This window comes from Antechinus flavipes, chromosome 2, assembly GCF_016432865.1.
Source record: "Antechinus flavipes isolate AdamAnt ecotype Samford, QLD, Australia chromosome 2, AdamAnt_v2, whole genome shotgun sequence".
NCBI classification, from domain to species: Eukaryota; Metazoa; Chordata; class Mammalia; order Dasyuromorphia; family Dasyuridae; genus Antechinus; species Antechinus flavipes.
In genome coordinates, this window is record NC_067399.1 from 55,219,079 (window position 1) to 55,242,725 (window position 23,647).

A 23,647-nucleotide genomic window follows, 5' to 3' on the forward strand; every position below is an offset into this window, starting at 1 on the left:
CGCTCGTGGCTCCTCCACCTCAGCTCAACCTGGTAGTTGGAAAGCTTTGGTCTGGGCTCTTGGTGGACTAGTTTTTTTTTTTTTTTTTTTTTTTTTTTGGCACAGGGCTCAAGGAGGACTTAGACCCAGAGGCATCTTCTCTCCTGAGCCCAAATTTCGGGCTCGCCTGCTTTTCAAAGGGAGATGACAATTGAGCAGTTACTAAGTTAGGGCTATCCCTTATGCACAGGAGGGGTAAGAAGGTATCCCCGTTCCCTCCCCTTTCCCTCCCCCCACAAAAAAAAATCACCAGTCCTTAATTCTTGAAAACTTAAACACCTCTCTCACATCCATGATCTCATTTTATTCCGGGAGGGGGTTATTCTATCATTTTTCATATGAGAATCAGATTCTAAGACGTTGCAGGATTTGTTAGGGCCATTTAGCGAATTAGTGATGAAGGGAAGATGAGAACGCTAGCCTCTTTTGAATCTCAAAACAGTGGCCCCACATTTTCCACCCAGCTAAGGCTCCTCCCAAACTGAGGGGAAATCTTAAAATGAATATCAAAGACAACTGAAAGAGAAATTTGGCCAGAGGGCATTTGTGTGGGAAGAAGGTAACGGTTGAGCAGTCCCATCTCTTTGAGGTAAACCTGGTGAATTGGAGTGTTGGCACTTAGAAAAATCCGATTTGATTTCTGGAGACTAACATCAGAATTTCTTAGAGTTGGATGGAACTTTAGTGTTCATCATCGAATCTAATGACCTTATCAATTTATGGATGAGGAAACTGAGACTTACAAAAGCTCCAAACGTGTGCTTTAAAGCATCGTATGCTTTAAAGGAAAAGCCCAACCTCTGAGATTTTTTTTTTCCTATTTTATGGACAGTCCACTGTGAGATTATATGTTCTGGACACGTTTGATAGAACTTTTGCCTCTATTAATAGAACCTAAGCTTATCACACCGCGGCTTGCACATAGTAGGTGCTTATTAATGTTTATTGAATTAATTGACTATATTTGTCTCCTTTCTTTTTTCCTTTTCTTCCCGGCTTTGTTGAATTTCCCAGGAGCAATTACCCGAAACTCCTCAAAAAAGGGCTTATTCACTCTTTTATTGGATCAGTGCTGGCTCTGTCTCCCTGCTTTCACAGAAGTCCAGAATCCTAGAGTTGGAAGGGAGGGACCTCAGAGGTCAGTGATCTAGCCCAAGTCCTACCTAAATAGGAATTCCACTTTTGACAGCCTTGACAAACGGTCATTCAGCCACTGCTTCATGTAACAGCCTCAGTTTGCTCATCTATAAAATGAAGATAATAATGGAGTCTGTTTTGCATGGTCGTTGTGAGGATCGAATGAGATAATATATATTAAGGGCTTTGCAAACCTAGAAGTGCCATATAAATGCCAACTACCATATTGCTAGCTACGATTTCCATTGAGAGAAACCACAATTATATGTGTGTATAACAATATAACAAACTATATATGTAGGTATGCATGTGTGTATGTATACACCCACACATACATATGAAGATCTAGATGGCACAGTGGTGCAAGTACCAGGCTTGGAGTCAGGAAGACTTATCTTTCTGAGTTCAAATCTGGCCTCAAACATTTACTAGCAGTATGACCCTGGGCAAGTCACTTAACCCTACTTGCCTCAGTTTCCTCATCTGTAAAGGGAGCTGGAGAAGGAAATGGCAAACCATTCTGATACCTTTGCCAAGAAAACTCAAATGGGGTTACAGAGAATTGGACATGGCTGAAACTATAACATGTATATGTATGTCTATGGATATGCATATGTGTATATATATATATATATATACAGACACATATATACACAGAAACACGTATACATACATTTATAGATAAATATTCACATATATACAATTTAGTGAGAAAGGTGTTAGTACTAATCCCATTTTATAGATAAGGAAATTGAGCCCGAGTGAAGTTAAGTGACTTACCCAGTAGCACACTGCCAGAATGTAGCTGAGGACTTCCTGACTCCAAATTCAGTGCTCTACCTACTTTGACAGCTAGCTGCCTTATTTCTTCTGTATTCGCCTTTCACTTTAGTCAAATGGATATATCAAATAGAGGTATATACATATATGCACATATATTATACATTAATTTTTCCCTATGCCTTTCACCCATTGCTTCTGATTCTGCCCTTTTAGGGCAAGCATTACAAGCCGAACAATGTCTTTATTGTCTCACAGCTCCTGATGCTCAGAGTCTATAACCATTGTCCCATCGCCACTCTCACTGATCAAGTCTTTTTCAGGTTAGACATCTGCAGTTCCTTCAATGAGCCTTCACAAGACTATAATCTCTCCATCTCCATCTTTATCATATTCCTCAAACTATACTTCAGTTTGGGGACAGCTTGATGACATAGTGGATAGTGCACCAGCCCTGGAGTCAGAAGGACCAGAGTTCAAATCCACCATCAGATATTTTAACACTTCCTAGCTGTAAGACCCTTGGCAAATCACTTAACTCCAATCGCCTAACAGACACAAAAATATGTTCCAGTTTGGCAACAGAAATGAACAGCAGCTGGAGATGTGGTCTGATCTGGACAGAAGACAGCAGGGACTCTCACCTCTTGTTTCCCAGAGTTATCTTGATGTCTTTTTATCCTAGTTTGCAGCAATTTTAGCTCCATCTCCACTTCTATTACATTTTTTGTTTTGCCTAAATAATGGCAGGGTTGCCAAGGTTGCTACTGTATTGGTTACTGTACCAGAATAGATGGAAGTGGATGACAATTGCCCTCAGTTATGTGAACTGTTGCTCTAGAGCTGTTTCCCAAACAAGCTGAGGCCGATTGAGAAATAGTGACCCTCCTGATATCATGGAAGCCATATCCATTAAGCTTTAAAAAAATATTTTTAGAAAATAGGCCAGTAGTCAAGATCAGCTTCCACACAGACACTTTCTAGAGGCAAAGTGATCTCTCATCAGCCAAAATGGAGTCTAAACATTGTCGAATTCTAATTCCGTTTTCCTGCATAATGTCATCAAGTATCCCCAATTTTGTACCATGAGTCTTTTTTTGCTTCTAGTTTTTATAAATGACTCAGTCCTAGGAGACTGAATTAAAAGAGCTAAATTGGAGACCTCAATACTGATCACTCTAAGCTTGAGCCTGAATTCATTTTCACTATCTGTAGAATGAGACAGTTACACTTGTGGATCTTTGGGTTTCCTTTCCGCCCTGACATTCTGTGTTCTAGAACCTTTCTAGCTTTTTGTATGATTCCTAAAGAGTCCAATTACAGGAGAATAGGGGATTTAGAAACACCTGAGATTCAAGAGCAAAAACATTGACATTCCATTGAAGTAAAAGATGGGCTAAGAGAGCACTGGGCTTGGAGTCTGGAAGTCCTCGGCCACATTTTGATGGTGCAATCCTATCTCAGCCTCAATTTCTGCATCTATAAAATGGGGATAACAGTAATGATTCCCTCACAAAGTTATAAGTATCAAATGAAAATATTTTTGCAAACCTTAAAGCACTTTGTAAATGTTGTTATTACATCTGAATATACAAAGGATTTAAGATTTTTGATTCTCTGCTATAGTAACTAAATACTGGGAAGTTGCTGGAAGCACAGAGAGGTTGTGATAGCCCCAAATTTACATAATTAGCTCATGTCAGAGTCTGGATTTGAAATCCCATTTTTTGCACTTCAACCTTAGCACTCTATTCATTATGAACCTTTTGGCAACAGAGAAACATTGGATAAGCCTTTGAAAGTAAATGACATCCCTTAAAATCCATACTGAGGAATGAAGGGATGTGAGGTAGATTGGAGGGGGAGGGAATACAATAGGAGTTGGTGGAAATTGCCACTGAAGACTAGGTTGGAGGGGCCAGGCCAGTTCTCTGTCTCTCTCTGTCCCTCTATCGATGTCTTTCTGCCTGTGTCTTGATTTTTCTTTCTCTGTCTTTGCCTGTCTTCATGTCTACCTCCACCTATCTCTCTCTATCTTTGTATCTATCTGTCTATATGTGTGTGTCCCCTCCCTCACTACTATCCACTCCCATCCCATCCTTTTTCCTTCAAGAAAGAACTAGTTTTAGAAAAACCTAAAAGAGAATGTGCAGGTCTAAAGAAAGTAGTCAAAGTGATTGGCTAAATGATTAACCAGCGCTCTTACGGTATAGGAAGTCATCTGCCATTCACCAAATACAGTCTAATCACTCAACCATCTCTGAGGGTTCATTTAAGAAAATGAAGGCCTCGTGGTTGAAAGATAAAGTCTTAATTAAGCCTTGCACCCAGAAGTATAGGACTGGCCTTTTCCCAAGAGTCTTTTACTTTTTGGTGAAAATCTCTTATCTTGAACTCAGGACTTACCAGTGCAATAAATAAGAGGTATCATTGGGGGGGGGGGGGGGGGGAGAAACACAGTAAAGTTTGAGCCTAGCCTCTCCATTAATGGCCCAGTGTTAGCAGACAAGTCACTTCACCTCTGTAATTGTCTTTTTCGGTCAGTTTCATTGAATACAAAATGGGGAAAGTAACACACTCCCAACTTGACTTCATTGTCTTGAGGATTAAAGGGGATAAATACATGTGGAAGCCTTGTAAGTGCTATATAAATATTATTATTATTCCTTTCCCGAATGGTAATGATGACCCAGTTAGCTAGAAGACCAGAGGAAATTTCAGTAAGATATTAAGGAGAGTGACTCTCAGTATACTAGAGTAAGAGGAAAATACAAAAAATTCAGTGATTTCTCATTGCCCACTGGATAAAACATGCAGTTCCATTTGACTTTAAGCCTCTGGTGGACTTTTCACAGGTTGTCCTCCATTTTTTGAAATTCTCCTTTTCATCATTTTTGTTTCTTCAATTCTTTCAAGTCTCCACTAAAATCCCATTCTCTACAAGAAGCCTTTCTTGATTCCCCCTTAATTGCTATCCTTTTCTCTCTACTGATTATCTTCAATTTATCTTGTATCTATTTTATTTGTACATGGCTGTTTATATGTGGTTTCTGCCATTACATTGTGAACTCTATGAGATCAAGGATTGTCATAAACCTTTCTTTGAATCCTTAATGCTGAGATAGTGCCTGGCAAATAGTAGATACTTAATAAATGCTCGTTGATTTCTTTTTTTAGTTCTAACAACTCGATTAAGAGATCCTGGCATTCAATGCCCTATACAATCCTCCCAAATTATCTGTCCAGCCTTACATCATGCTACTCCTGCTCTCTTAAGAATATGGAGTTTGGGATCAGAAGGGAATCTAAATCAAATCCCTTTTCATTTTACAAATTAAAAAAAAGAAGGAAGGGGTGCCAGACTTAGTCAAGATCACATGGGAGATGGCAGAGCTGGGGTTCCAAAGGAATTGGGCTCCTTTGCTTTACCCCATCCAGGTTCCTGTTCCAGTCAAATTTCAGAATCCTTCACTTCTTTCGGAGCTCAAGCCTTGCAAGCCTTTACTCTCTCTCAGTCCTTGATAAAGCGAATGGATTCCTCCTCTCTCTCTCCTATCAGTATGAAGCTGGTGAAATCTGTGTCTTGAAGTCCAGTTTCTCCAGAACTCCCAAGTTCTCCTTCTTAAACGAAGTGGTTATTTTCTCTGGAGACCTCCCCATAGCACAGAGATTGGACTTCTTCCCTTGAACTTAAAGAACAAGGGCCGGGTGGTAGTTCCCTTCGTGTTCCCAGAACTTAGCCTCGCATGTTTTATAAATGTTTGTTGAATTCATTTGAGGAAAAATCCTAAGATTGAAAACAAAGATCTGGCTGGTCTACGGAGACTAAAAGTGGCTGGGGATTCCCCTTCCTCTCCGCATTCCAACATAGAATCCCAGAATCCTACAGTTATAATGATTTTTCAAGACTTTATGATCCAATCTAGATCGAATAGGATACGATATACACCCCCTCTCCCCCCCAATATTGTCATGCAATTTCCAGTTAACCACCTCCAATTTTGGGAAAACCCTTTGCGCCTAAGGCACTGTTTTCTTTTCTTTTCTTTCTTTATTTATTTGGACAGCTCTAAATATTAGGAAATTTTCCTTGTATCGAAATGGAGCCTGCCCCTCTGCAAAATCCACCCATGCTACTAATTTTCTCGGTCCCTGTTTAGCTTGTCCGGTTTGCCAACGTTGTCTCCGCATCCCTGAAATCAGCTATGAACAGTTTCTTTGGAAGATTCTTTGTTTCCGCCCTGGGTGGGCGTCCAGAATTCTGGCGCCATCGGCAATCCGGGGATTGGAAGCTCGCTTGGGAGGTTAGGGGGTGGGGGAGCAGAGGGCTCCGGCTGAGCACCGGCCACCGTCTGTCTCAGGCTTGGCCTTTGAACCGACTGCTCTGTCTCTGCGCCAAGTCCTTAGATCCATCGCGGCAGAAGTCCGTCGGTCGCCCGTTGGATGACGCACGGGGAGTGGAGATCTGAGCCTATTCTCTTTCCTTGGGAATGAAGAAATGGGTGGTTGATAGCATCGGACAGTCTAGAGTGGATGGTGGCAAGGCGGAGGGAAAGGGAGAAAAATAAAACCTCTTCCCAGGCGCTCCAAGCCTTTAGAATTCGCCTCCGTGTGGTAGATATCACCCATTCATACAAAAAGCAACTTCTGGCTAAAAGTTTGGTTGTCCCTTTTCCGCAGTATTATTCCTCTAGGGCTCTCGGACCCCTGATCTATATTTCCCTTTGTTTTTCGACATTTAGGTTTTAAAATACCCAGTGACTCGCGTGCAGCTGCTCAATTTGCTGCCACAGGATCTCCACAGTCTGCTCTGCTCTACCCAAGTAATCTGGTTTTGACTCCTAGGCCCGAGAAAGAGTTTTAGGGCAAAGCAAGTGTAAATGATCTGGGAAGGCAGAGGGCGGGCCAAATGGAGTACTGGAAGGAGCCTGACCTCGGAGTCAAAAACTTGTTGTTATCGACAAATCGCTTCATTTTCCCCTGCCTCAGTTTCCCCCTCTGCAAATGGGATATTTAAGATCCCTTTAGTTTTGGGTCTGGGACAGTGACAGATTTACTGTGTTCAGTAAAATGTCTCATCTCCAGTAATGACCAAAAATGGGAACACGATGAACGATGTGAATAATTAAGAGACATTTCAGTGCCTTTCCCATTTCCCCGGCTAATGTCACCTCTCTGACCTTTTCTCCTAATCTGCAAAATTGGAGGGGACTGGTTGATTTCTAAGGACCCTGATAGCTCTAAGTGGTAGGTAGCGCCTTGGGACCGAGTGGCCTTCCTAGCTGGAGAGCACGCTACCTGTGTGGCCTTGAACCCCTCAGAACTTCCATTTCCTAATTTGTCGGCAGTTCTAGGCCAACTGCAAGCGACACCCTGGCCTGGGAGAGCAAAAACTTGGCTTCTTTTCCCTCTCGGCATCCAGCCCTTTCTTCTTGGATAGAAAATGTCTTATAAATCGATGGATGTTCATTTCTGGAAAGAAAGACACATTTCCTGTGTTTATATAGTAAGAAGAGGCTGCCCACTGAAGGGGAAAAGATTGGTGTTGGAAGCCTTGGATTCAAATCGCAGCTCTAACTAGAAGTGTAGTGCCCTATCCCAGTGCCTGGGATCCCATTTCATTGTTTGTTAAAAGAAAAAAAAAGTATAAAATACTTATGTTATCTGCCGAGTAGCAGCATTCGATAGAGATTAGTATGGTGGAGAGCACAAATCTTTGTTAGTTTTAAAGCAACATAAAAATCAATCAGCTTTGTGAGTAATGAATTAGAAATGTGAGTAATGAGCATCAAGGACAATGAAAACAAACTAAAAAACCTCCCAAATTCAGACGACTGAAATTTAATTTCCAAAAGTTACCCAGACTCCAGGGAGAATGAAGTCATGTGGGGAAAAAACAAAACAAAACAAAACAAAACAACAACAACAAAAAAAAAAAACTTGGTCCTATGTTCAGAATTTGACTGTAGACTCAATAGACTTGGTCAGCTTCAGAGTGTTTTGGATTCCTTCCCTTTCTGATGACCTACCTTTGACCTTGTTCTTTCTTGGCCTGCTTCACGTGCTTGGGGAAAGTGTACATGTATATGTATACATGGGGAAGGTAGTTCTCTGCCAATCTCAAAAAACCCAGAAGAGAACCCCTTCCCCTAAAAGGAAAGAGTTATAGGTTTAAAGCTGGATCTGACTCGCCCCCTCAATTCTCAGTCACTTTAGAAATGAACTCTCTAGAAATGGAAGGAGCTGGAAGGGGAAAATGCAGGGTAGGGGAGGTGGAGGTTGGATCATAGGATTAGAAGATCTAAAATTGAACATAATGTGAGAAGTCATCTATACCTAGCCTAATTTGTGGCATGGGCTGTGAACAGTCTGGGGAAACCTCATTATGGAGGTCTTCTTAAAATAATATGTGGAATATTTTTATTAATTTATATAATGCAATAATGTAAATTAATGAACTAACATGCTGAAAATAAAATCTATAGGATTATAAAGGAAAATAAAGATGAAATTTTCTCCTTCCCCTCCAAATTCACAGACTTCCAAAATCTATAACTATGGGCCCATCTTAAAAACTTAGAACCTAAATCTCTTTCGCTTCCTGTCTTCCTATCATTTCTTCCTTTCTTTCTCCTTCCTCTCCCTCTCTCCTTTCTCTCCATTCTTAATCTATGCCTCTCTCTCTCCTCTCTTCCTCCCTCCATTTGTATTTCCCTCTCTCTCTTTCTTTCTCTCCCCTCCTTTCTCTCCCTCCCTCCCTTTTTTCTGTCACTATCCTCTCCCTCCTACTTTTGTCTCTCTGCATCTCTATCTCTGTCAGTTGCCCCCTCCTTCCTTTCTCTTTTCTCTGCTTGTCTTTCTCTCCTTCCCTCCTTTCTGTCTCTCTGTTTCTCTCTCTGGGTATCTCTCTTTGTCTCTTTCTCTCTATTCCTTTGTGTGTTTCTCTCTGTCTCTTTATCTCTTTCTTTGTCTTTCTCATCTTCTTTCTCTGTTTCTGTCTCTGTCTCTATCTGTCTGTCTGTCTTTCTCTCCTCTCATTTTTTCTCTGTATCTGTCTCTCTGTCTCTCGGTTTCTTACTCTGTCTCTCTTTCTGACTCTTGTCTGCTTCATCTCTGTCTCTGTTTCTTTCTGTCTCTTTCTCGGTCTCTCTGTCTCTGTCTTCTGTCTCTGTCTGTCTCTGTCTTTTCCTGTCTCTGTCTGTTTGTGTCTGTGTCTGTGTCTGACTGTCTGTCTGTCTGTCTGTCTGTCTCTCTCTCTCCTCTCTCTCTCTCTCTCTCTCATCTCCTTTCCAAAACCAAATCCTAATGCTTGAATGTTATCTTGTGCTTGTCTGAGTAGCTGAGACTCCTCTGGAAGAGGACAAAGGAGAGAAGGGTGTGGGCAAGGCCTTTGTGCACTGTTGGGGTCTCTAGGTTTGAATATCACTGGTCTCTAAGAAGGGCCTCTAAGAGTTACCATCCAAAGCTGTGGTGTGTCTGCTCTTGGGTATGAGCCTGGTGCTGTCCATCAAAACCCTATTCTGTTTGCCCAGATCTCTTTGATGATAAGTCCACTTCTGCTTTGGGTAAGGAAAATAGGAAATACATGGACAGATGCAGCTTGTCAAAGAGGTCCGCTGTGTAGCTGACACCCCACAAGACTAAAAGTCTGGAGATGGGGGCTCAAAGCCTGGCCATTCTACTAACTTACTGTCATCTTGGTCAAGTCAAACTTGCTTTGGATCTCAATTACATTCAGTTCAGCAAATATTAAGGAACTAACAAAGTAAAGGAGACAGTTTTGTTTTGAAGTAGCTTGCAATAGTAATATACAATTGGACTAAATAATATTTTAAATCTTTCCCCATATTTTGTAGTTCTAAGATTTTATATATATGTAGATATGTGTATGTATATACGTACGTGTGAATGTATATATATTATATCTGTATATCTTTATATTACCTCCATCAAACAGATCTGTTGAAGACCTTAGCTTAAAAAGGCAAGGTTTTCCATTTCATTCAGGGCATCTCCAATCATCCTGGTTTTTATCTGGCCACTGGACCCAGATGGCTCTGGAGGGGAAAGGGAGGCAGGTGACCTTGCACAGTACTGAAATCCAATTCACTTGCCATGGCATCATCTCCCTGATGGAGATCTTTCCTTGGAAAAGGAAGGATCAACAACATGTATCAAATGTACATATGCTTATAGACCCATACACACAAACATGCTATACATACACAGATATGCATGGGCACATGATACATACATACCTATATCCTTTCTGTTGAGGGAGAGTTTGAGGGAGAAAGTATGGAGAAAGTGACAAGGGACTGTGCAAAAAATCCAGGGTCACATTAACCCTGTCTTTGGGCTTCAAGGCATCCAAGCGCCAATCTGCTTGGACCGGAAGTGCATACTGGAGCAGGCAGGAATGACTCTGCGGGCCAGAGCTTTGCTTAAGGCAATTATTAGATGCTGAGACTGTGGCATTCATCTAAACTTTGTCTCCACCCCCCTGCCCCATAACCCCATAACAACATTGACTTAATGAATGAATGCATACATATTCCTCAGAGTCATTCAGCTGATTCTGGGGGAGAGGGGTGGGGCAGGATTTTCTAAATCTCCAGAGAATACACATTTAATAGTGCAATCCACGATCCCAGACCCCGTCCCGCTTCCTTCCCTCCTCTCTCCCCATTTCTCAATCTCGAGTCCGTATTATTCAATGGAAAACGTGTTGGATTTGGAATCGGAGGGCTCGGATCCTGACTCAGTGCCTGGCTGACTCTGTCTGGTTTTCATACATTACCTTTAAAACTGGACCTCGGGATCTCTAAGTTCCCTTTCAGGTTTATCTATGATTTTATGAACTTCAAAAAGTACTGAAAATGATTCCCGGATTTGCCTTAGGATTTTAGATCTAAAGAGCGTTGTTTCAAAGTCATAATCAGGGGTTCCTAACATTTTTGTTTTCAGTAAAATTGGATTCGTTTGCAAACCCGTATATTTTATTTTATGTACTCAGAAGCATTATTCTGAGAAAAGTTTTCACTAGATGGCCAAAGAGAGATCTACGACACCCCCTCGCCCCCCAACCCCAAGGAAAAAGAAAAAGAAAGAAAGAAAGAAAAAGATTAAGAACAACGATGGAGGTCAATCTTCTCAGGAAATTCTGAAACCCCGAGAAGTGACTTCCTCAAGATAATACAAGGATCCCGTAACAGCTTCCGCTTCAGAACCCCAGCACTGCCCGGCGATTTCAGCTCACTGCTCCAAGCCAGACCCACTTAATTCCCTTTTCTGTAACTTTGGAACAATGACGCTTCGCTTTGGGAGATTGAGGATCAGAGCGCTGATGGACCGCGAGCGCATATAAATGTAGGGACTTTCAGTTAGCTTTAGTTAGACTTCATGGGCTCCTGAGCTTTCCCCTCTTGTAGTAGAGCAAACAGAAGACTGACCAAGCAGGGGAAGGGATGCTCAGCTCCGAACGTGAGCCGAGTCCAGAGGCCGAACGTGAGCGCGCGCACGTGCGACCCCGCAGTGGCGACAGGTCTCCTGAACTCACCGGGGAAGGGCTGTTTCAATCGATCAGTCAAGCAATCAACCGATGAACACTTATTAGGGGCTCACTATATGCCAGGCACTGTGCTGAGCACTGGGGAAACAAAGAAAGACAAAGGACAGCTCTAGTCCTCTTGGAACTCAAGACCTAAGAGAAGAGACAACGTGTAAACAATTCATACAAAGCAAGCTATGTGCAGGATAAATAGGAAATAATTAAAATAGGAAACAGGAAATAATTAAGTATTACAAGTAGGAAATAAAAATAGGAAATAATTAAAAAGTAATATTTTAGAAAATAAGAAGTAATTAAATAGGAATAGGAAATAATTAAAAAGAGAAATGATTAAAATAGAAAGTAGTTAAATAAGAATATTTTAGGAAATAGGAAATAATTAAATAGAAAAAAATTAAATACTAGGAATAGGAAATAAATACAAGAAAAAGCTCCAGATTAGAGGATGAGGATGACTTCTTGTAGAAGATGGGGTTTTAGCTGAGTTTAGAACAAAGAGGGAGAACATTCCAGACGATGCATAGCCAGAGAAAATGCCCATAGATGGAGATGGAGTATCTTGTTTAGGGAGGATATAGTTATTATAAAACACAAAAGCTAATCAAGATAGATGTGGGGATGATGCACTAATACATGTATATATGGATATATTAATATATATGTGCCCATATTTATATACATATGTGTATTGTAAATATTTGCATTTGTATAAATATGAATATGTTTACACAATTTACATCTGTACATAATACAAATGTATATTCACACACATAAGATATGTATATATACGTGTTTGTTATGTACATGTTCATAAGATATGAATATATGGTTATGTAGGTATATGCAATATATATATACACTTGTATCTAGTTATATAAGCACGTAATGCCGATATACATGAATAAATATACATACATTTGTGTTTCTGCAAATACGTATACATACATAAAAACTTAGGCAGATCTTATTGACATCAGATTCAGACTTTTACCCACGTATCTAGTCCAATCTCCTCTTCCTACAGATATGGAAACTGAATTTCAAAGAGGGAAAGTGAAGCTTGCCCAAGGTCACATATGTAGTAAGAAGATTTGAATCCAAGCCCTCTGAATCCAAATCCACGGATTACACCAAGTTCAGGACAAAGGAGCTAAACCTTTCTAGGCTTCAACAATGACAACGACAACAAAGGACAGACCAGGAAAAGGAAAGTTGAGATAATTTTGGGGACAAATAGGGAGTAGACCAGACTCAGTTTCTCTTTTACAACACTATCAGTGCATTAAACAAAGATATCTTTTTCTGTTCATCTTAACTAAATCCAGTCTGACTTTAAGATAGTTTTTGAAAAAAAGCCACTTTTCCCCGCCAGACCTCATGACTTCATATTAGAAAAACACACACACACACACAGACAAATATATATATATATAATATATACACACACATATATACGTATATATGTGTGTGTGTATATATATGTGTGTGTGTGTGTGTGTATGTGTGTGTGTGTGTATGTATATATATATATATATATACATATATATATATATATATATACACACACATATTACCAGCCCAATAATGTGAACATTGTCTTAGAGTTGTAAAGGACCCTAAAGATCAACCAGTCTAACTCCTTCACTTTACAAAAAGAAACGAATGATTTCTTAAAGACCTATTGATAACAAATAGAAGAGATGGGATTGAACCCAGGTTCTCTGGTGGTAAAATGAATGGTCTTTTTTACACAGCCTATTCTTCAGAAATTGAATTTCTTTAGCTGGATAGTGATTTGCTAATGCCTGAGTTAAGGCCAACCATCTAGACCAGAGATTTCTAATCGTTTTTGTGTCATGGATCTTTTGAGCAGTCTAGTCAAAGACCAGGAAGCCCTTCAAAGAATAAGGCCTTTAAAAGCACAAAATAAAATAATGAAAGGCTGTTATCAGATTTAAAAAATCAAGTTCTCAGACCCCAGGTTAACAAACTCTAAATCTAGACTTTTCATTGACTTATGTTGCCCTGGAATGTCTAACCCTTAGCTGGGCAATTAGAAGTGGAATCAATGGCCTAAGTAGCAAAGTCTAACCTTCAAGAGATGGGAATAAGGGTAGGAGTAGAGCAAAAAGGAAATAAGGCAATTCTCATGTTGACACATCTTTCACTCGGAGTTATTTCTGAATTCACCAACTTGGACTGACTGTGTCTTCACTAACACAACCCACCTATTCTCAAATACTTGGTTCTCAAATTCTCATACTGGAGTAAGAACTTTTAGCACCACTCTTTCCCCTCCCCAATAAACACGATGGCTCTTTGACATGAATTTTTTGACCTATATTTATCCTGACAAAACATTATTTTTCCCACTAACAAACTTTTGCTCATGGTCATTTGTAAAGTCATTTCTCTCTATTCTTTCTTTTCTTCTTTCGTTCCTTCCTTCCTTCCTTCCTTCCTTCCTTCCTTCCTTCCTTACTTCTTTCCCTTCTTCCCTCCCTCCCTCTTTTTCATCCCTCATTTTCCCTTTTCCTTTCCTCACCGGGACCACTTTTCTCTCATTCTTTCAAATTTTGACAATGGGAGGGTAGATAAAAACTCCAAAGAATCTTTTGGAGTTCAAACTGGAAAATAGATAGGTCTGTGTTCACATAGCACGCAAGACCCCCCACTGCGCTCTCCCCGACTGCTGGCTGTGGTTTCTATAGCCAAGTGGGTTCCCCCCTCCTCCTGATTACATTTTCCATCTTCTTTATGCTTCTCAGGTGGGGGTGGAAGTGGGGGATGACATCAACAGAGGAAAGTCTCTTTGTTGGCTCTTGCATGCATTAAAGTCTAGGGAAGAGTGAGGAAAAGGGGGAAGCATATGAATAATTGGGTGACCTTTGGTTTTACTGTTTAGTACAACCTAAGTCTGTTTACAATAAATCCGAGTGACATTTTTCATCCTTCCAAATGGAAGAAGGGTTATGTAAGCAGAGCGACCTCAGACACGGTGAACACCTGTTGGAACCAAATTGATTTAAAGAAGGAGGAGAAAAAAAAATTGAGACCTCTTGTTGACTCATGTTCAAGTTCAAGATGACACGTGTGGTTGTTTTATTGAACTGGGAGGATCTGATGGTCTGGCAGACCTCTGGGCCCTCAGAACCGGGTCACCCATCAGACCTCTGCTTATTGTTGGTAACTCTTTACATCCAAGAAACATATCTCTTGATATAGCCACATCCCATATCTAAGAAAGTCCTGAAATTTAGAATCAGAGGACTTGACTTTGAATTCTAGCTTTGCCATTTTCTAGACCTTGGAAAAATGGCTTCCCTTTCCTGAGATTCATTTTCTCTTTTTGTAAAATGAGGAGATGGGATCAGATGATTCCTGAAGTTTCCCTTATTTCTAAAGCTCATCACAGTAGTCCCATTTTAAAAATAATCCTGCATTTCCTGAAACTGGGTTGGTCCCTGATGAGTGCTTCTTATATCAAGCATGTATTCTTAATCACAACAAATAGAAAATATGATCTGGCTCTCAGAAAATTTGGTCTGCAGGAGATCATTATGTACTCAACTACAATACTATATGATGATCAATTCTAATGGACGTGGCCCTCTTCAACAGCGAGATGAACTAAATCAATTCCAATAGAGCAGTAATGAATTAAACCAGCTATACCCAGCAAAAGAAGTCTGGAAGATGACTATGAATCACTACATAGAATTCCCAATCCCTCTATTTTTGTCTGCCTGCATTTTTGATTTCCTTCACAGGCTAATTGTACATTATTTCAAAGTTCAATTCTTTTTGTACAGCAAAATAACTGCTTGGATATGTATACTAATATTGTATTTAATTCATACTTTAACATATTTAACATGTATTGGTCAACCTGCCATCTGGGGGAGGTGGCAGGGGGAAGAAGGGGAAAAATTGGAACAAAAAGTTTGGCAATTGTCAATGCTGTAAAATTACCCATGCATATGACTTGTAAATAAAAAGCTATAATAAAAGAAAATTTGGTCTGTTTCAAAGAATTGTCTTTAAAGAATCATGTCCATTCCATTATCTTTATTACATTATTACAGGAGTCATTTGGCTTAGTACCATTCTCTGTGCTTTACTCTGGTTAATGTGATCAGAACTGCTTTCCTTAGAAAGCATGCCTCTCATTCTGAATATGAAAATTAAATACTATAGAGTTCTATAAAGTAGGGAAATATTTTCGACACCAAATCAGATTTTCCAAAGTGGTTCAAGCCTTGGGGGGTAAATTCCTGGAGTTTGCCTGAAGCATGGAGAGCCGGAGGATTAAAACTTGATCTTCTACCATTTAAACTATTATACCTTATTGTTATTAATATAATACATCAATTAATATACCATATAACCAATAATATTACAATATCCAATTATAATTAATATATCATTAACATAACAATCAATATAATTTAATTACATCAATTAGCCTATCACATAACAACACATTAATATAATTAATACAATAATAAATTAATATATTATATCAATACAATCAACACATGCATTAATACAATAAATACAATGATCAATTAACATAATATAATACATCCATTCATAAATTATATTAATATAATATATAATTAAATTATATATATATTATATATAAAATTATAATTATATAAAATAACAACAAATTCTATTAATCACATTAATGCATTAATAGAATTTGTTGTTGTTTGATTCTATATTATTCCATAGACTTTTGTCCATAAGGTTCTCTTGGCAAACACACTGGAGTGCTTGTCATTTCCTTTTCTATGGTGTCCCCACTGAGGCAAATAGGAATTGAGCCACTTGGGCTGTCTTAACTGTGTAAAGCCACATTTGAACTCAGGTCTTTCAGACTTTAATTAAACTTATTGCTCTATCCACTGTGCCTGTTAATGTCCCTATTAAGAGAATACATTACTAATGTTTTACACATTGTTTTCCCTACATTGTTTCATCTGGTCCGAATAATAGCTCTCGGTGGGAAGTAGTGGAAATTTTGACTGTAGAATGGAAACGGGCCCTGTCGACTTGGGTTCAGTGCTGACTCTGATAGTTATTACTGGGTCAGATTTCCTGCCTTTTTCATTTCTTGGGCAATTCCCAAACACTAGACCATATATGGAGTCTACCTCTCTAAATCTCTGTTTTTCTCAACTGTCAAAAAGGCTTATAATGACCACTATATAAATAACAAAGACCCTTTGTAAAATTTATAATTTTAATCTTGAATTGTTATTACATCCATTCCTCCCAGATTCTCCAAACTCTCAGCCTGGTGTTCTTTCATAGGATTGGTGTGTCTTTCATAGATATATCTAAAAGCAACATTAAAGATCATTTAGTCCAACTATTTCATTTTATAGATAAAGGAATTGAACCCAGGGAAAGAGGAAATGACTTATCCAGGTTCAATTCTAGGTACAAACAGGCACTTAATTCGAATCCAACATTCTTTCTCTTGTCTTCCTGTCAGTTTTACCACAACCAATTGTTTTGATCAGTAACTCAATGGATTAGCATTTATTAGTACAATATATATATTATTTGACATAGTGTATATCTAGTGTGGCAAGACATTCTTTGTTTCAGCAAGAATTGGCTTAATTAATTAAAGGGAATGAATGGATAAAGTAAGAACATAATTTTTAGGGAACACACTTTACCTAAATAACACATTGTACCTTATTAACTTATGTCTATCTACTACTTTAAGACTGATAAAGATCTTTCTTTACAACAACTCTGTGAGGCATAAATACTGTTACTCCTTTTTTATAGATGAAGAAACAGACTTAGAAGAAGTAAATAATAACTGTGGGAAAAGGTACTTGAACTCTAGTCTTCCATTTCTACATCTAGTCTTCTTTCCATGGACAAATACTAAAATATGTTGTGATGGTGTGGTTGATCTCCTCCTCTCTATATTATCACAGGTCAAATGTCCAAAAATTCATCTCTACATTTGTACTTTGTATATCATGACTTGCCCAAACTATGCGAAACAGATTTTTCTGACTTGTCTCCTCTCTCACCATGACTCCACAGCGTCAAACATGTAGTCAATAATCTTCTGACATTATACTACATGATTCTGGTAATTTCAGCATTAGATCATTAGATATTAGGATCTTAGATATATTCTAGTCATTTTTGCTCAAGAAAGCAGCATGGTGTTATTTTATGTATATGTAGACTTTCATCAGTGACTAGTTCCCATGTTACAATTTTTTTTTAAAGTTAACCGAGCATCATGCTTCTTTAAAGTTAACACTTACAATAATAAAGTTTTTCCTGTGCCTTTTTCTAAGAAAAAATGTATTTTCTTTATACTACTTAATAATTTTCTTCTCTTCCTGGCTATTCTGAAATTTCATTTTCTATATCTTTATTAATTTCTTCTTTATTCCCTTGTTTTCTTCATGGAATTAACACTTCAGATATAGCATGCTTGAATTGTTTATTCCAACATTGCTTTTATAGAATTAGACTTACTAGCATCTCTCTTCTTTTTGTTATTCTATTGTGGTTCACTTTTTAGATGTATCAATTTATGAAGGAAGTTATTTGTAGAAGCAGTGTCTGAGGGGAGAAGTTTCCCAGTGTCCCAGTTCATAAGCACAGTTATATCCCTGTCATCTCCATGACCATTTTTTCCTTCATTAACAGTGGAATCTCCTCTCTGTGTCTATGCCCTCCCTTCATTCTGGATGCTGTTTATTCCTAGGACTTATTTCTCTTTTCCTAAGACAGGATGTTGTTTGTGGAGGCACAAATTCTTTAAGGAAAAGTAGTCTCTCAATGTGCCAACTCTTTCCAGATCAAAACCACCGTAGAGTCTTCATTTTCATCACAGGTATACCTCTCTTTCTCTATGGAAATAATATTCTTTGGGATGCCTTTCCCACTGCTAGAGTGAAATCTCTTCCTTTATTTCTCCATTTTCAATCCCTTCTTTCTGGTGCCTCTCTAGCCATTCTTTTTGCTAAGAGACCATAGGAATAAGTCATTGTTCCTTCTCTGTTCACTTATGGGCTTGATAAGACTACCAGCACCCATCTTCCCTCTTCTCTCTCCATTCATGCCTACTGCCATTCTTAGATTTGTTCTACAAAATAATTTGATTCACCCAGACAGGAATAGTGGAGTTTAGCCTGTGAGCTTCATTTCAATTTTTTTTTCCTTTCACTTTTCCTATTTCTTTAAATCAGTATTTCATCTTGGTCCTTTTTCTTGATGATCTTTCTTTTATTTTTTTTAACCACATAGGTTAGTCTATTTCTCTGTCTCTGTGCTTCATTATGTGTGTGGCTCTGTCTTCATTACATATTCTTTCCATGGCAATTATGCCCATTTAACTTTTTTTGTGTGTTTCTGTTCTTTAGGGTTTTATAGGTTGAAAGTTTTTCCTTTTGAGGGGAATTTTCAGATATTTTAATTTTGTTGAATGTCCATATTTCACTGATGATAAGACCCAGATTGTTAGCTTATGACATTTTGAGATGTAGTTTGAGCTCCTCTGAATTTTTAAAAATAATAGCCTTTTATTTTCAAAGACATGAAAAGATAGTTTTCAACATTCACCCTTGAAAAACCTTGTGTTCTAAATTTTTCTTTCTCCCTTTCCCCATCTCCTCTTCCAGGAAACAAGTAATCCAATATATGTTAAATATGTACAATCCTTTTTTCATACTTCCATATTTATTATGCTGCACAAGAAAAAAATGAGATCACAAAGGGAAATGAGAAAGAAAACAATGTGTAAGCAAACAACAACAAGAAGGTGAAAATACTATGTTATGATCCACTTTCAGTCCCAACAGGCCTCTTTCTGGATGCAGATGGGTCTCTCCATCACAAGTCTATTGGAATTGGCTTGCATTATCTCATTGTTGAAGAGAGCCACATCCATCAGAATTGATCATCATATAATCTTGTTGTTGCTGTGTACAGTGTTCTCTTAGTTCTACCCACTTCACTTAGCATCAGTTCATGTAAGTCTCTCTGAAATCATCCTGCTACTTGTGTCTTATAGACAATAATATATCATTCACATACCATAACTCATTGCTCTTTTGGATTTAAAAATATATATAAATTTCAGCCTCATCTGTGTTTTTTAGTGAATGCAAAATAATTTTCTAGTACGCAAATTTCCTTTTCTTTTTATTTGATGCTCTTTCTCTTTATCACTTGAAGGACTTGTTATTTGTCAAGCGAATCGTTCAGTTTAACCACTATGTGTCATGGATTTTGAAGCATAGGATTTATTTATTTTTCTTTTTTTCCAGAAGTGATTTGTAGATTTATTTTGTTGAATTTTGTTTTCTGTATTCAACTGTTATGGTCAGTTTGTTTTTTCAATCTTTCCTTCATTGTGTTTAGTTTTTTTCTTTCTTTCAATTTGTATTGTTGTTTTGGGATATCTATGGTCCTTAAGTTGTCTTTTCACATGCAAGGTCCGTGGCATATGCTTTTATAGAAGTCATGTGCTCTAATAACATTGTTGCTTTTCTTCTGCCAGAAGTTAAGTATTTTGATATTTGATCTCTATTAATCCCATTTTCACTTCCCAAAGTCCGGATTTCACCATAAGATTTCCACCATGGATTCTATTTTTTTAGTTAATCGAATTTTTTTTAAAAAAAATCTGTATTGAAAGCTATAATTTGAGATTTCACTCGAGTCTGTGTTTAAAGAGGTGCCATTTCACTTTTTTTTTAATATTATATTTAAGCAAGCTTTGTAATTTCCATGAGGGTTTAGTATTTATCCTTTCTTCTAGTTTAATGTCTTCCCTGCTTATTCTCTGAATTTTTATTGAGTTTTCTTTTTGAAATCTTCAGTGTGTCAACTTTCCCTTTCTACTCTGCCATTATTGACTTTCTGATTCCTTTCCCTTTGCTGGTAGGTATAGCCTTTATGCTGGGATGCAAAGGTCTCTCAGGCTACTCTCACATTAAAGGATTTAATGTTCATTGACTTGGGTTCCAGCCCTGAGTAGCCTTTGGTGGGAAAGAACTGGCCCAATCTGAGTTTCAGACTTTTTTTTTTTTAATCACCTTAAGAAGTCACTCATGCTGGCCCTCTATCCCAGTTCTTCTCTTGACTTTCCCTCCAGCTTGGCTGAATCAGCATTTGGCTTTTTGCAGGATTAGGGGGTGATAAGTATACCTTGGAGGTATGTAACCCAGAGGTCACTCTAGGCAGAAGACAGCATGATTTATCCTCTCTACTCATGGCTGGGCAGAATCAATGTCTGCTGCTTGTTGGGAGGGAGATTGAGAGAGGGTGTGTATGCATTTCTGACTAAGTCTGTGCAGCTGGAGGAATCCTAATATAAGCCCCAGACACAAGCCCAGGGAAAGTTTTTTTGTCCCTGTTGGGAGTAGAAGCACAGAGATTGGTGAGGGAGGGGTGCTACGTGATTTTCAGGATTAGCATTCTCTGATATTAATTCATGTAGTGTTTTTTTTTTTTTAAATAAACCTTTTTCTTTCTTTCTTTTTTGTTAGGTGCATTCAGTTGGAATCACTCCACAATGAGTGCTTAATTGCTCTTTTGGAAGCTTTTGAAAGTTAGTGGGAAGTAGTGTAAGTGTGGTTCTCAGTGAATCCTGGAGGGTCTCTGAAATCCTTTCAGAGAGTCTACAAATTCAAAATTAGTTTTTTTTTTCTATTTATATAAGTATCTATTATGTAACCTATATAAACAAAAAAACTCTTTGGACATATTCTCAATAGTTGTTAATATCGTAAAGATACTGAGAAAAAGAGTTTGAGAACCACTGTTAAGTATATCATCTTATTGGTCCTGTTTCTAAAAAGTCCTTAAAAATGATTCAGAAACACAAAAGGTTTCCCATAAATTATACCATTTTGATTTTGGAGACCACAGGTTCAAATTCAGATAGATGTGACATTTTTCATCTACTCATTGTATATTGATTCCAGGTCTTCTGTCTTCTATAGCTAACAAGGATTCTAGTCTGACTTTGCTATAATTTATTGTGTGGTATTTATTTAAGCTATTTATTCTCTTTTCCTCATATTTAAATATAGGGTGCTTGGATTTCATGACTCCCTAAGATGTCTTCTGACTCTGACTTGATATGCTCTCAGGTCCCTTCTAACTCTGACATTACATGTTTATTAGTGGGATCACAAATTTATGAGTGTCTGATATCTTAAAAACCATGAAATTTAACCCTCTTCTTTTGCATATGAGGAAACTGAGACCCAGATAAGAGAAGTGTCTTTCTTAGGTCACTCTAAACCTCCACAGTTTATGACTTTCTGTATGTTAAGATTCTTTTCAAATTTAGATCTTATGAAAATAAGAATTTTAAATCACATGAAAATTGTATCTTATGAAAATAAAATAAAAAAACCATGAAAGCAAAGCATTTTGATGTAAATTAGAATTCTTGGGAAAGGGAAATTTGGTCTTATGTGTTTAAAGAAAAACAGAAGGCCTCTGAGTCTGATTAGATATAAGGTACTCATGTGTTCAAGTCTTGACAGGAGAAAACAACAAATTTAATTCCAATAAACAATCTGACCACTCTAGGACTCAGAAAATTAGTGGTCCAGTTATGAGCTCATAAAGAGAAACCTTGTGCTCTTTGGTGTGTATGATAGGTGTATAGATGAATTCTTTAAAAGGATTTGTTAAAAAATATTTTTCCACCTGTAATTTTAGCTGTGAGTTTGCTTTGGCTAACCATGGTGGGTTCTGCAAATGTTCTCTGACAGGCAGTGTGTAATGTCATGTCCTGTCTTTTAACTGTGTTCCAGGCCCTGAAAACTGACATTGTACATGGAAGTCTGTTTATTTTGCAGATCTGGGCTTTCTGGATTGAAATTGGATTTCACTTCACCTTGACAATGAACTCTGTTTAAAAGGGTCCTTCAAAAAGATTCTCAATGATTAGAGGGAACGCAACTCCTATCAAAGAGAAGATACTACCCTCCAGTTGGTACCTTTGCAGCAGCTTCTCAGCAATGAAGATTTATCATCTCTTAACTGGCTGTGTGCACTATGCAAATGCTTCTTTGTAATAACAAAAGTTTTATTGAAAATATTTGGATTTTTTTCCATGTGACTGTCTCATGATTTCATGAAAAAAATTTATATTTTTGTTCCCCAACATCTTCATTCCTAGAGAAACTTTATAGGATTAGGCAAAGGCTTTGAAAGTGAAAAGGATCTGAGAAAATACCCAGTGCAATTATCTCATTTTATAGATGAGGAATTGAGGCCCAGAAGTGAAGTAAATATATACTTTCCTGACTCTGAGTTGTAGATAAAAATGGAAATTCCTATTAATTTGTTTCCATGAATTCTTCAAGCTTCTACGACTTAATTGTTGTGTATACTTCTTGCACTCAGTAGATTGCATTACTGACAAGTTTTAGAGAATTGACTTGAAGTCCAGTTAAGTGGATTGCTTATTGTCCCACAAGTAGAAACTGTTAGAGGTGAGATTCCTGACCCCAGATTCAGCATTTTATCTGCTAAAAGCAACATTCTGCTTCTCTTTGTGAATATAATAGTATTTTGCAAACTAATAAATCAGTTTTCCACAGGTGGATATGGTAATTCACAAAAGAACCAATAGTATTAGCATATTGGGAAAGACACCTGTCCACATGGCAGAAGTTAATATAAGAGACAAAACCAACTCTTCAAAATGAAACTATCTTGTCCAAATTGGATATCTAGTTATCTTAGATTGTAAGCTCCTTGAGGGCAAGGGAGATCTTATGCCTTTCTTTGTATCCACAGTGCTTAACACAGTGCCTGGAACATAATAGGAACTTAATAAAATAAATGTTTTTTGATTGGTTGACTTTATTTTTATGCTGTCAGATGGTAATTCTATAAAGGAAAACATCTCTCACAAATCTTTAAGAACCATAAGAGGGAGAAATAAAGATTTATCTTATAGAAAAAATGGAATTTTTTCCCTCGAGACAAAAGCACTATTATTTTTCTACATTAAGATTAAAAACCTATAGATAACTTTTCATATCATCTTCATTTCCGAATATATCCCTCATAATCAAAACACCATCATTTAGTATTTCATTA

General features: G+C 37.9%; 1 long non-coding RNA gene across 1 annotated transcript in view; it reads left to right on the forward strand.

The window, feature by feature from the left end:
- LOC127547823 (uncharacterized) overlaps positions 1-23,410 on the forward strand; it is a 99,323-nt gene extending 75,913 nt beyond the window's left edge. The window contains exon 2 of the long non-coding RNA XR_007950275.1: positions 22,396-23,410. This is a non-coding gene — a long non-coding RNA (uncharacterized LOC127547823). The remainder of the gene's footprint in view (positions 1-22,395) is intronic.
- Positions 23,411-23,647: the final 237 nt, after the last annotated feature.